Below are 14,353 nucleotides of genomic sequence, written 5' to 3'. Positions count from 1 at the left end.
CCACAACATGATAGCGTGGTGTAACCAGACACTTCCATTTCCAATTGATGTGAACTGGATGCAGTTCTCACTTGATTACTGTAAATTTGTTGCATTTGAAAAACAAGCAATTACTGTCTGTTCCCAAAAGCAAAGGCAACTTTTATTTGCTTGCTTCTTTGTGTGTATACTCTGGGTGTTGGGAAAAGAGTTCTCAAATGGGGTGCTACTAAGGATGAATGACTTATATAGTTTGGTTCTTAAATAGCAACACATTTACAAATTTGCACTTGTATTTATGATGAAGTGTTAGTCATGCCACTTATGTATCTAAGTACCGCTTGCTTTGTAAGCAGTGAAGGGCAAGATCTGGTAGGCAGCACTTGACTGGATGAATGATTGAGCTTTGACAATGGTGTCAATGCTGGGGATCCCAGGTTCGCCTCTGGCGAAAGGGCTGGTAAGATAAACAGGGTGCCATTTAGGAATGGTGCTTAGGAAAAGAGACAAATTTCAGAGAATGGTGTGAGTATATTCACGAGTGCACACAGAGAAACCCTCCATGAAACTCACCAAGACTGACACTTAGTTTATTTGTATTAAAATTCTGCATGCACAATTCCATGAACTGTGTCTTACCAGAAATTGGTGTTTTTTGTAAATATATTTATTAGCAAAAAAAAACTTCTGTGACTTTATAAAATAATAAAGTTATTGAAAATATAACAAATACCAGTATAATAAAAAAATACAAATTACAATACAAATACTGTTTACTAACTACTAACCTATCCTATAATACAAAACAAAACCAAACACTATGCAAAACAACACTAACAAATATGTAAGTGACTAATAAAACTAAAAAAAAAGAAAACACAAGAATGCAAAATAACAATGCTTGGCGCAAAGCTCCCAAACAAAATCAAGAGCGTTTTATATATTCCCGTATTAACTCAAGAGACCCCCTCTGGGGCCCAGGGCTCAGCAAACCTAACCATCCTGGTTAAACGAAAGCTCTAGTTAAGATAGCAGACAAATCTTAGTCCAAATAACTCAAAAAGGGCTGCCATGTCTTATAAAAAAGGTCTGTTGTGTGGTGCACCATATTTGAGGAAAAAATCCAAGGGAATGTGTTCCATAATTAATTTCCGCCGTGCCAACATGCCCAGTAGGTTCTCAGACACCTAATTCATCAGAATATTCTTCCATGCACAGTAAGTAAGAATATTAAATAGTTTCTTCCCATGCCCATCTAAAGATAATGAATTCGATAGACCTAGGAGGAGAGATATCAGATCTACATTAACAATGGATTGGGAGCACGCATTTTCCTAGTCAGATATGCTAAATACTTCCCTGGCCTAACTCCATACTCAAACTGCCTTTGTCTAGCAAAAGCAAGTTCTTTCTTTTCGGTTTGTGTAAGTTTTGAATTCAAGGCAGACCGAAGGGCTGTGATCGACTGTAGCTTAGTCACCGAAGGCCTCATAAAATGTGTTGCCTCAGCAGCTTTCAGCCGTGTCTCAAGTAGACTCTACTGCTCCCCCTTCTGTCATTTTCAGCTAGCCGAATAGGAAATACCTAATCCCCTAGAAAAGGCCTTAGTGGTCTCCTGTAGCATAGACGGTCTACTATCTGTGCCTGAATTGATAGTCAAGAACTCCTGAAACTTTCTCAATAAGTATTCCACAAATTTAGAATCCTAAAGGAGAAAAGGATCCAGATACCAGTGCCGCAACCCTAACCCCTCACTCTTGACCTTAACCTCCACATATACTGCCGCGTGATCAGAGACAGCTAAATTCCAAATTTTACAACCCATAATCGAATCCAGAAGGGCTGAGGGAGCCAAAAAAAAATCAGTCCTCATATGACATTTATGTGGGTTTGAAAAACAGGTGAAGTCCCTGCCGGTAGGGTGAAGACATCTCCAAATGTCCACCAGCCCCAAATCCTCGTATAAGTCAGCCATCTGCTTGGTCGGCGAAAAAATAGTTGGGGGCCCACTGGGCATCCTGTCGGATCCGAAAGGCAATTGAAATTCCCCCCCTATAATAATGTGTCATATTCCAAAGGCACTCAACTTAGAAAAGATTATTCTGGATAAGTACACCGTTCCCCTACTTTTAGTAGTAAAGAATGAAAAGAATACCTGATCATAACCGCCCTGTTGTAACTTCAGGTGTTCCCCATTGTCAGGATGAATTTCCTGCAACAGGGCGATATCAGCCCTTTCCCGCTTAAGGCTAGAAAGGACATTTTTTCCTTTTAACAGGCGAATGACTTCCCTTGATGTTCCAGGTGCATGATTTAACAAAACACTTAGCCATATTCCCTTTCAGAGACCCTTGAACCCCCGGAAGGGAGAACCCAGCTTGCAATGCACTGAGCATAAGTAAATGGAGACTCATAGAGTCGCAGAATTGCATAAACGAAAACTAATCTATCATAACTACAAACAACTATTGATACCAAAAACTACAAAGACAACTAACTATAAAACCTTGAATGGGCGACACTTCCCCCTGCCCATAGGGGGCACTCACGCTTCCTATCCCTTCTTGCACAACTCCTTCAGGCCTAGACTGTGCCCTAGCCTTAGGCAAAAAAAAGTAAATAAACAAGGAGATGATCCTTAATTCAACAAAAGAAGACAAAGTCAGGATAAGCACTCTGCCCATCCCCGGCACCATGTCACCCCTCTACTTGTGACTAAAAGAGAAACAGAACAAAAAAAAAGGGAAAACAACAAAGGGCACCCACAAAATCTCGCATGATAAAATCAGTTATAAAAAATATAATAGGAACAACATATTCCAAAATTTGTCTTTCTTTAAAAATTATTAGGGAAAGAGAAAAATAGAGGGAAAGGGAAAACACAGGGAAAGAAGGAAAAGAGGACGAACATTAACCTTATTCTTCAGACCAATCGGTCTATTTTAAAGTGTCTACAAAGTTCTTGGCTTTATCTGCCGAGTCAAACGTATAAACTGCATCCTTCTGGCTGAAATGGTGCATGCAGGGTACCTCATGGAATACTGGATGCCCAGGTTCCTCAGCCTCATTTCAACTTCATCAAAGGACTTCCTCTTTCGAATTACAGAAGCCAAGAAATCCTGGAAAAACATGATTTTTGATCCCTTATGCAGCAGTGTCTATGGATCTTTCTCCAGTGATCTGGAGCCTTCTATCACTCTTTGCTTGTCCCTGTATGTAAGGAAGTGCACTAGGACCAGGTGGGGGTGCTTTACCGGCCCAGACCTGCGCACCATCACCTGATAGGCCCTTTCAATGTACAGCTGGCTGGATTCGATTTGAAGGCCCAGGAACTGCTGTAGCCAATGTTCAAAGAAGCTGACTGGCTGCCCACTTTCTTTACTCTCCGGGAACCCGCCAATCCGAAGATTCATCCTCCCGACCTCAATTTTCGAGGTCGTCGACCTGATCTCACAAGGCCCGCACTTACTGCTCCAGCACCTGTATCTGTCCAGACAAGGACTTGATTTCCGCTTCCAAGGCCGTAGTTCAACCTTCCATCTCCTCCATCCATTTCCCGAGGGGCTGGAGTTCCCTTTCATGGTTCTGCAGCATGAATGCAATATGTTGGACCTGGGCACGGATCTCATCAATTGCGGCCTCAACCTTTGCAGTAAGTCTCGCTATAGTCGCCACCAATTCCTGTGAGTCCATCAGGTCCCCCAGGGGTTCAGGAGAGGCTACTACTGCGGCCTCTGGTATACCTGGTGCTATAAGGGAATGTCCTCTCTGCTGCTGTTTTTCACTCCTTTTCCTGTTAGCATCCTTCTCATTCCAAATTGTCAATTAAATTAACAATTCCTCCATGTAAATTAACCAGAGATAGTAAAAAACATCAATACGCCTTCGCTGTTCGGCAGAGCTGTCCATGGAAGTTCTACTGGATTGCCGTCACCTTGCTGAGTCAGAAATTGGTGTTATTTTTGACACACTTCATGAAGGATTTCACTCTGGGAGATCCAGTGAGTTTTTTTGTGCTATTGTCTCAAACTCACCTCATTACTTGTACACCAACTGTGAATATATTGTATTCTTCCCCTTACTCACAACATATTGCAGGTATCAGTGGAATCAGCATAGTGTCGCTATCCAAGAAGCCAGTTCCAAAGACATTTACTTGTCTACCATTGATGAAGAAACAACAGACTCCTTAGAGGCAGCACCAGCAACAGTACCTTGTACCCTGCAGCAGCCCACATACTGATACCTGTGTGGGCATTTTAGCTACATTAAAATTGAAACTATCTGCTGGTGGGCAGATCATTGCAAATACTCTATAGCTAGTCAAGGGAGAAACAACCCCGCGCCACTGGCATTTGGAAGATTGCCAGAGATCAAGACCTGCTCATTCCCAGGCAGAAGCGAACCCTATGGTGTCAGCAATCAAGATCTTCGTTAAAATGCATAAGCAGGCACAGAAGCAATCTACAGGCTTTTCTATAGCATTGGGACAACTGACACAAAGGTTGCAGGACTGCACCAACGCTGTTTGCACCATATTACCTCTAGCATGAGAACATCTGGCTGGTGAAAACGGGTACAGCAGATGCTGGAGATTAGAGTCAAGATTAGAGTAGTGCTGGAAAAGCATTGCAGGTCATGCAGCATCTGAGGAGCAAGAAAATCGTCATTGCGGGAAAAGCCCTTCATCAGGACCCCGAGACTCCCAACTTCATTCCTGATGAAGGGCTTTTGCCCGAAATGTCAATTTTCCTGCTCTTCAGATGCTTCCTGACCTGCTGTGCTTTTCCAACACTACTCTAATCTTAACATCGGGCTAGCTGCATGGCTAAGTTGTCAGTTGTCATGATGAGCTAGGTCCAGCACGTTCAGGGTCTGCTGGATAAACATAGACCTTTAGCCAATGGAAGCAACAGTGGGATGATGGATCTTGACCTCACTCCTGGTGCTTCTTTCTCATAAGGAGACACAATGACACCAGTGGGTACCCAGTCTGAGGAGGAACAACATGCAAGCCTGCCTGGAAGTCTACCACCCTCAGGCCTGTGAAAGTTTAAGACGAGGAGAATGCACCTACCTCTGGGCCACTTAGACACATACAGCCCAGGGATTGTCCAATCAAAACTCCAAGTCCAATAGGCTCTATTTTAGAGACAATAGGTGCAGGAGTAGGCCATTCTGCCCTTCGAGCCAGCACCACCATTCATTATGATCATGGCTGATCATCCTCAATCAGTATCCTGTTTCTGGCTTATCCCCACAACCCTTGATTCCACTATCCTTAAGAGCTCTATCCAACTCTTTCTTGAAAGTATCCAGAGACTTGGCCTCCACAGCCTTCTGGGGCAGAGCATTCCACACACCCACCACTCTCTGGGTGAAGATGTTTCTCCTCAACTCTGTTCTAAATGGCCTACCCTTATTTTTAAACTGTGTCCTCTGGTTCGGGACTCACCCATCAGTGGAAACATGCTTCCTACACAAACATCCTACACCAGCTGCAGATCTTAGGAATGTACAAGTGGGTGGCAAAGAAAGATGACTCCTTCTGAGGGCACAAAGGTGACATTTAAATGTACATATATTATCACATTTGTTAATAAATGTTTATTTTTCATCATCAGGTGTGTCCAGTTGCAACCACAGGACTGAAGGTGCACCTCGGATGCTGCCTGAACTGCTGTGCTCTTCCAGCACCATTGATCCTGAAGGTGCACAGCCTAGTCTTCATTGGCGCTACAAAATATTATATAGTCCTAGCTGTGAAGTGAACAACTTCTGCACCATTTGCAGGCTAGAGGAACTTGGAAGATGATTGCACCTCTGGTAACTATGGTGATTGTTTCCAGGCTGCAAAATATGGCTTGTGCATCACAGCCATAAATGGGATTGATACCTTTTGCTGCATGATGTGGACAAGAATGCGTGGGGCCAGGATTTGTAGTTCATACAGTAAGTTACTGCCTACAGTTCACATACAGCATGTAATGCTCATGGGTGCCTTTCATTTGTACTGTATGAGTGTCCATTTAATGCTCCTGCTCTTTGAAGGCCACACATCACTTGAAAGTGAAGCCTTTTCCTAACAGAAGGAAACATGATGGAAAGAAACATTTTCGGGCCAGTTTTAGTGATGGAAAGAAACATTGGTCGTTCCTCATGCAGCAAGTCTCAGGCTCAGCATCTTACCCTTGGTGAAACCCTAAATGTATACATTTGCTTCTTGGTAGCCCTCTTTATCAGCTCCATCAGCTTGAAACCTATCTTCCCATCTAACTCATCATTTAAATCTTCTCATTCCCACTTTACCTACACTCTTCTCCCATCCCAACAGCTCTAGAACATAGAACATAGAACATAGAAGAATACAGCGCAGTACAGGCCCTTCGGCCCTCGATGTTGCGCCGATCCAAGCCCACCTAACCTACACTAGCCCACTATCCTCCATATGCCTATCCAATGCCCGCTTAAATGCCCATAATGAGGGAGAGTCCACCACTGCTACTGGCAGGGCATTCCATGAACTCACGACTCGCTGAGTAAAGAACCTACCCCTAACATCTGTCCTATACCTACTCCCCCTTAATTTAAAGCTATGCCCCCTTGTAATAGCTGACTCCATACGTGGAAAAAGATTCTCACTGTCGACCCTATCTAAACCCCTAATCATCTTATACACCTCTATCAAGTCACCCCTAAACCTTCTTTTCTCCAATGAAAACAACCCCAAGTGCCTCAGCCTTTCCTCATATGATCTTTCTACCATACCAGGCAACATCCTGGTAAACCTCCTCTGCACCTGTTCCAGTGCCTCCACATCCTTCCTATAGTATGGCGACCAAAACTGCACACAATACTCCAGATGTGGCCGCACCAGAGTCTTATACAACTGCAACATGACCTCAGTACTCCGGAACTCAATTCCTCTACCAATAAAAGCCAGTATGCCATATGCCTTCTTCACCGCACTATTTACCTGGGTGGCAACTTTCAAAGATAAGGCAGATTGAGTCAATATGCTTGACATAGTAGCTTACGATTCCCATATTGAAACTGGGATATTTCCAACTTTCAATAACCTGCTTCAATTCTTTCCCATTAATGTTCTACCACATGCCCCTTTTCAAATTGTTATACCCTCTGCATCCCAGCATGTTGCCACCAATCCCCAAAATTGAGTTCTCTCCCATTACACCTGTTAATACCCCACCCCTTTGACCTCGAATTGACAGAACTCCAAGACTGACCATGGCTCACATCTTTCATCTACTTAGATAGATAACCCAAATGATAAGTGACCACACATGACTGATCTCAGTACAGTCCCCAATGGGCTTATCACAACACACCGGACTGCTTATACTGGGCTAACTGCAACCCACACCCTGACCAGCAGAGCTCAGGGTTCCCTGATCCTGGTGATTCTAAACAGCAGAGTGACCATAGAATCCTTACAGTGTGGAAAGAGGCCATTCAACCCATCAAGTCGACACTGACCCTTCAAAGAGCATCTCACCAGACCCTTACCCTATTCCCATAACCTCCCATTTACCATGGCTAATCCATCTAGTCTATACATCCTTGGACACTACAGATAACTTACAATTGCCAATCCAACTAACCTGCACATCTTTGGAAAGGAAACCAGAGCATCTGTCAGAAACCATGTAGACACGGTGAGAACATGGAAACTCCACACAGGCAGTCACCTGAGGCTGTAATCAAATCCAGGTACCTGGAGCTGTGAACCATCATGCCATCCTTGCTCAAGTGCCTGGGTTGATATTTGGGTTGTTCTTGATTTACTGTGCCAGGATCCCCTGACTGAAGAGTGTTACCCTTGACTTGACTGATGACTACTCTACTTGGTTATGAGATATGGATATTTGCTTGATTTACATGCAGTGTGTTTGCCATATATGCAGTTGGCACATGGTGCAGATATGCAATTGACATAACATAGTGATGCACAATAACCACCCCCTTGACTGATCACTGATAGCAAGCATGACAAGCTGCCTCATTTTGTAAAACATCAAAAGGTAATCCAGTCCCTCTCCCATGCAGCAAATGTCTTTGCTTTGCCTGGCCTCATGTCCTCTCCCATCCTTTGACCTGATTGAAATGCCCATGGCCAAACATCTCTTCTCTTGATTCCCATCAGGTGCTCAATAAGGCACAGTGTCACAGCACTCTTTTACAATGAAATTTTCTGCTTGAATGTTGTTAAAATTTTGATAAATTATTCAAGATAAAGTTTTCCAGTATGTTTCTAAAGTTCACTTTACAACTCCCAAGAAACAATGATCATTTAACATCCCTTTAAGTAATGCTTGAAATTATAACAAGTTTACTCCAAAACAGCTCAGTACCATTTGGAATAAATCAGTTTTTCTTCCCTCTATACTACCACTGCATAGCAAGAATAACTTTTTTGTGTGTGTGTATGCGTGAGTGCTCTGATTCAGTGAAGATACCATGTGCAAAAATTTTATTCAATATTTCCACTACCAGGAAAGGACCCATGTGGATAATGAACCAGTAATAAGCAAACCCAATAACAAGCAATGTGAAGAACATGAAGGGGGAAGGTAAGGATTAAATCAAAATAGAATTGGAGGGGGAAATCAAGCACTCCATCCGCCGCAGTGCCCTCCTCTCCCTGAAGGCATTCAGAGCACTGGTAGACAGCCCGTACCCTCTCTCCAAGGATACCCGGGCTCAAACGTAAATCGCAGGAGGAGCAGGCAGTCAGCAGAAATGAGCCCCTCCATGGACCAGTTTATAGCCAGCCTGGCCAGTCCCCCAATATGCTTGCACCCCTCTGCACTGGATGCCCTAAGATCAAGAGCATGGGGCTGAAGTGCAACCAAAAAGATCATAACATATTTTTCAGGTAACTAAAAAGGGAGTGCAAATGCCCACAACTAATATAGGAATAGGTTTTAGTTTAAATGCTGGGCATAAAATGTGAGCTGCATCTTAATTGTAATTGAGCAGTCAAATACAAAGAAACATAGAAACTAGGAACAGTTGCAGACCATTGGCCCTTTGAGCCCGCTTTGTCATTCAATAGGATCATGGCTGTTCATCCAATTCAGGATCCCATTCCCATTTTCTCACATATTCTTTGATCCCTCTAGTGCTAAGAATTAGATTTAACACTTTCTTATATACTTTTAAGTTTATAAACTAACTATTCAACAAGTCTCTAGTTGGCCTTTCTGAGCACTGTTTTAAGCTTCTTCAAAAGGGTGATATATTGTGCTAAACGTGAACTAACCCAGTGTTTCAGCTTAAGACATCCATTTTGGCACCTTTCCACCTCTTTACTATCTAAAGTATTTAGTTAGAATTGTCCTATTATATATATTACTGTTCAAAAAATATTCTACATCTTGTAACTATTTAGCAGACTAAACTATCAGATGATCTGATGAGTGTATAATAAAAAGCAAACAAACGTACAAAGTGAACAGTAAAACATTTTATAATATGCTGTTAATTACACAGAAATAAATTAAATACTGTACAATATATCAATAAATTGATTCTAAAATTGATATACATCTGACATATACATTTTATATTAAATAGATGATGAATGTAAAATAGGCCATCACATAAAAACAATACAACTTTTTAAGCAGAAATTAAAAGGTTAATACATAACCTAGATGGTTCTGTTTTTCTTCATACTTTTTATGGTATACAGAAAAGCAATTATCTAGTTTTGCAGTTATACTTTTCATGCCTATGTACTGCCTGGTCGAACTGAGAGAAGACAATGTTGGAAAGCAAAACATTTAATTGCTTGCTCCCATTGATATTTAGAAATAAATTTAACCATATGTGGCAGTCAGCAGAAAAAGTAAAAGCTCATGCTAGAAATGTGGAAAATATAACCAAATATCTATGGTCAAGAGGTGGATTTTCCCTGTAACCAGCTTTTTTAAAAAATATAATACAGCCTCAGAATATTGGTAAGTTATGAAAAAATCCACTGCTTCTTAATTTCAAGCTTCTCAATGCAACCAGAACTCTTGTATATGAAATGTCATTACATGATAATGATGTTGCAGCTGAGAAAGTATCCAGCTGTGTAATACTGTAAAATCATTTGACTCGAAAAATTTCAGTTTTTAAAACTCACAGCTATAAATATTAGTATGTGAAAGTTCCATACTCCTCCATATATTACTTTATACATTCAAAATATATTCATAGCATTGAAGTTACTTTTAGCGACAAATCTTGCTATGTAATAAAATTGGCAGGCAGGATAAATTCACCGCAGTTTGCAAATGGAATATATTCTTGTAACAATATTAATGGAAAAATTATACTTTACTTAATGATGTCATTTTCAATTAATATTTTTACTTTTTGCTTTTTAAGTTTTATATTATTCCATGTAAGGTCAAGCAAAATATAAATCTACTTCCAAGGTGAGAAGTGCTTTGCCTGCAGGTTCTGCTAATGCTGCTCTATTTCCATTTGATTGGATGTTACACAAGTGACAAAGTTTGATTCTCTTGTGATTATGTAATTACATTTTATTACAAACTTCTGAGAATGCAAGATAAATAAGTACTCTCAATGTAGTTCTGGCATAACTAAATACAGTACACATTGCAGTGACAATGCAGTCAGAAGAGAAGGGCAGGTATATTTGACTCATTTCTCATACTTCTAATATGGTCTATGGGAAATAATCCAATAAGTACTCTAGTTGAGATTACATTTATGCTTACTGCTGCATTTAAATGGCATCAATACATATTTAAGATACTTTTCATTCTTTATACAAAGTTATTTAATCTGATAAAGAAGTACAGGAAGCTGTTATTTTACATTAATAATAGAATGTTGTGCACAGATCAAATTCTCAGTTTCAAGCTACACACTATTTGACTAAAATGCAGGATTGAGAAAGCTGGATACTTACTATAGAAGTCAGATATTGTTTTTCAACTTAAACGACAAAGAATAATTCAATTAATGTATTATTAACATGTGGTGTTTGAAGCCTTTAAGTATAATTTCAGCTCTGTTTAACAGTTCTTTCAAATATTAGCTTAAATGCAACTTATAAAGTTTCTAAAATAATGCAAGAAACTAAATCATAAATCATAAAGCAGAATATTAAATGCTTATAAAATAATGTAGTAAGTATGACATTCAGGCAATATGAAGTAACCAAATGGCTAAGGTGAGAGTTGGGGAGAATGATTGGTTTCTGTCTCCCAAACACACATATCCTCTTCCTTTTGAAAGTGATCCTGGTTACATGCCACATCTACTAGAAGATGAAGATCTAGAAAAAGAAAACTATTATTAAATTGTTTAGAAGTCTCAAGATGTATGCTCATTGTAGCAATAAATAATTTGCATTAAGTTTACAAAAAATCACATTGGTTTACATATTGCCAAAGATGTAATTTTTACTTGCATCAAATTTTGACAATTCTACACTGATGTAAGTTTGGTCTCAGAATTGTTGGGATTGGGAACAGTTGAGTGGGATGTGTTGGCGTGTGGGGGTTATGTTGGGTTGTGTCCAGAGGGAGGTGGCTCGCAGAAAATATAGGCGATAACTTTGTAAAAATTGATTTAGAAAGTATTCCTTGATACACTTACAAGTGCTAACTATGAAGTTTGATTAGCACAGCTGAAAAGCTGAACACAAAATATAAGCATTTATATCATAGTCTGAATCTACCACCAGTAAGTAACCCAATCATAAATTACTGAAGATGAATTTCAGAAAATATACAAAATGATTTTCCAATTACAGTGGAGTACAACAGTCAATTTCTTAGAAAATTTAAATGAAAAAAAAAATCAATGTAAACAGTCACTTGGCAATAGAGAACTAAAGTATTGTTGAAAAAAGACATTTTGTCAGATGACATTGGATACATAATCTGAAAACCAATGTGGGATTGTCAGTTGGACTGTTAATATGCAGGTTCTCCTCTTTGCAGGTAGCAAGACACTGCACATACACTGCACCTCTTTCAATGTAACAAAACAGATGATAGCCATTTCTTAGTTAATTTCTCAGGGCAATGCCATGACTGATTAGAATCAAGTGGTCTTGTTTAAAATTTAACAAAGCTTGGCAGTTAGTTGCTGGTCATCATCAGCTGATATTTTCTCAATCAGAGTTGATTTGGAATCAATCAACACTTCCCACTCATACATTGGTAGTTTCTTTTTCCCTTCAGTTTGATATTTCTTGTGAATTGCCCTGATAATTTCAAGATGAAAAGCTGAGACAAAATTTGCCTCTTTTCAGCAGTAGTTTATTTTAATGAAATATACACAATCCTTATATACACAATGAGCTGAGGGGACATTGAGTTAGCCCAGTTTGGTTGTCAGTTCCTTAGCTTTGGCCTTCTCCAGCTTTGCAATCCAAGCCACAGTTTTGGGACCCACAATTCCACTGCCCCAATGATACAGATCTCATCAAAATATATGTTGCAGTTTGTCTGGATGGTTTCAATCAGTTTGGCCATTGCTCCATTTTCCTCATGGTTGATCTAAGCCGGGCCAAGGCAAGTGGCGGTTTTTCGATGCCCGAGACATTGCCTTTGACAATGCTATAAGGAACTTTCACCTTCCAGCAGACAGTATGCAGAAACAATGGAATCAATATCTTGTGCAACAATCACCAGTGAAGCTTCCTTACTGTCAACTGGAGTCTTGACAGTGTTCCCACCTGTTTGGAGAATTGCTGGCCTCTTTGGTGGAGAGTCTGCCTTCCAGTTGCCTTACACAGTGCTCAGACATTCCAGCTTAGTCTCAGGCCTGACTTTATGGACCGGCTTGAAGAGCTGGGTGGCTGCCTGCCTGTCCAGGCCTTGAGTGAACTAGTTAATTGTTGGAGGCACCTTGAGACACTTGTACAGAATGGCCTTTTAATGCTGAAGTTGCACATACCGAGGCCATTTCACAAATCGTGTCAGATCCCTCTTGGGTTGAATATCCTGACCAATCCCAAAGATTTTGGGCCTCTTCTTGAACAAAGGTTTCATGACCATTTTCATCTCATGTTTCCTTACAATGGAAGAGGGTGGGGAACCTTCTTGTTCTTGGCTTTCTTTCCTTTCTGCATGGCAATAGTTTATTACTGTTCTTGTACCCAAAAGCTTCAGCTTAATTGTTCAAACCTCCTCAAAGACATACAAAAAAGTAAAATTAGCAGAATTTTTCAAATCATCATTAAATCATCTGGGAGAAAAACAATAAATTGATTTACATTGAACAGAATTTGCATTTAAAATTCTGTGATCTCTTGCGCTGATCACAGCGATTTTGGCTGAATTATAGTGAATAGCCAGTACAATTGAGCGGAAACTGCATGCTGGAATACATATTTCTTTCATACCTACTGTATGTTGTAAGCTCATAGATCATATCTGATATTCCCATCTTTAAGGTGTGACCTGAACGCAGTTGGATGGAGAAAATGGTCAAGGCTCACAACTTTTCTTGCAGTAGTTTGTTTTTTCTTAGAAAAAAATAAATTACTATAAGAAAAGTTTATTGTAATGTCTTAACAAACAGCAGTACCATGTTTCCATTTTAAATCAGCATTTCCAAAGAACTTAGAAACTTCAATGCCACACTCCTTTCCTTAAAAAACTCACAATTTAACTCTTACAAGTTCCTAAGAGCTCTAAGAGCTCTATGCCATTCAATGCAGTCACTAATTGTCAAATGCTTCATTCCCCTTGATCATTTGGGCAGCTCACTACTACATTACTGAACAGCTTGTTTCTAAATTGCACAAAAATCAACCATACCTTTGTCTGCCTAACATTTTTTTCTCTCTGGGCTCCCTCTCTACCTATCCACTCATTCCTTCCCCCTCCAACCCCTACCATCAGCATATACGCCATCGTTTCCCAGCTACTATCAGTTCCAATGAAGGGTCACTGGTCTCGAAACATTAACTCTGCTTTTTCTCTACAGATACTGCCAGAACCTATTGAATTTTCCAAGCAACTTGTTATTGTAGTTTCTTAAGAAAACCTGATGTTTCTCTTCAGAATGATTGACAAGTTATTAAGAGTATCATGTGCAAAGATAAGAGAAAGAAATGTCTCATGATGTCCATGGACAATTTCTCCACTTGACCTTTTGCTAAATAAAAATCGTCCTTTAGCGTATGATTATAATTATGGCATTTGTGAGGCTAATAGAAATTAAATGTGAGGTGCTGCATTTTGGTAGGGCAAATCAAGGCAGCACGTAAACACTTAATGATAAGGTCCTGGGGATTGCTGCCAAACAAAGAGACCTTGGAGTGCAGACTCATAGTTCCTTGAAAGCAGAGTCACAAGTAGAGGGTAGTGAAGAAGAT

The 14,353-nt window shown here is 40.2% G+C and overlaps 1 pseudogene; it reads right to left on the bottom strand.

Moving 5' to 3' along the window:
- Window positions 1-12,345: 12,345 nt before the first annotated feature.
- Window positions 12,346-13,102, bottom strand: LOC122563831 (large ribosomal subunit protein eL8 pseudogene; annotated as a pseudogene).
- Window positions 13,103-14,353: the final 1,251 nt, after the last annotated feature.

Source organism: Chiloscyllium plagiosum, unplaced genomic scaffold (assembly GCF_037043375.1).
Source record: "Chiloscyllium plagiosum isolate Xiang-an unplaced genomic scaffold, Cpla_swu_hap1 HiC_scaffold_31, whole genome shotgun sequence".
NCBI lineage: Eukaryota > Metazoa > Chordata > Chondrichthyes > Orectolobiformes > Hemiscylliidae > Chiloscyllium > Chiloscyllium plagiosum.
The sequence above is the reverse complement of the archived record's forward strand: the minus strand, read 5'-3'. Positions and strand labels throughout refer to the sequence as shown.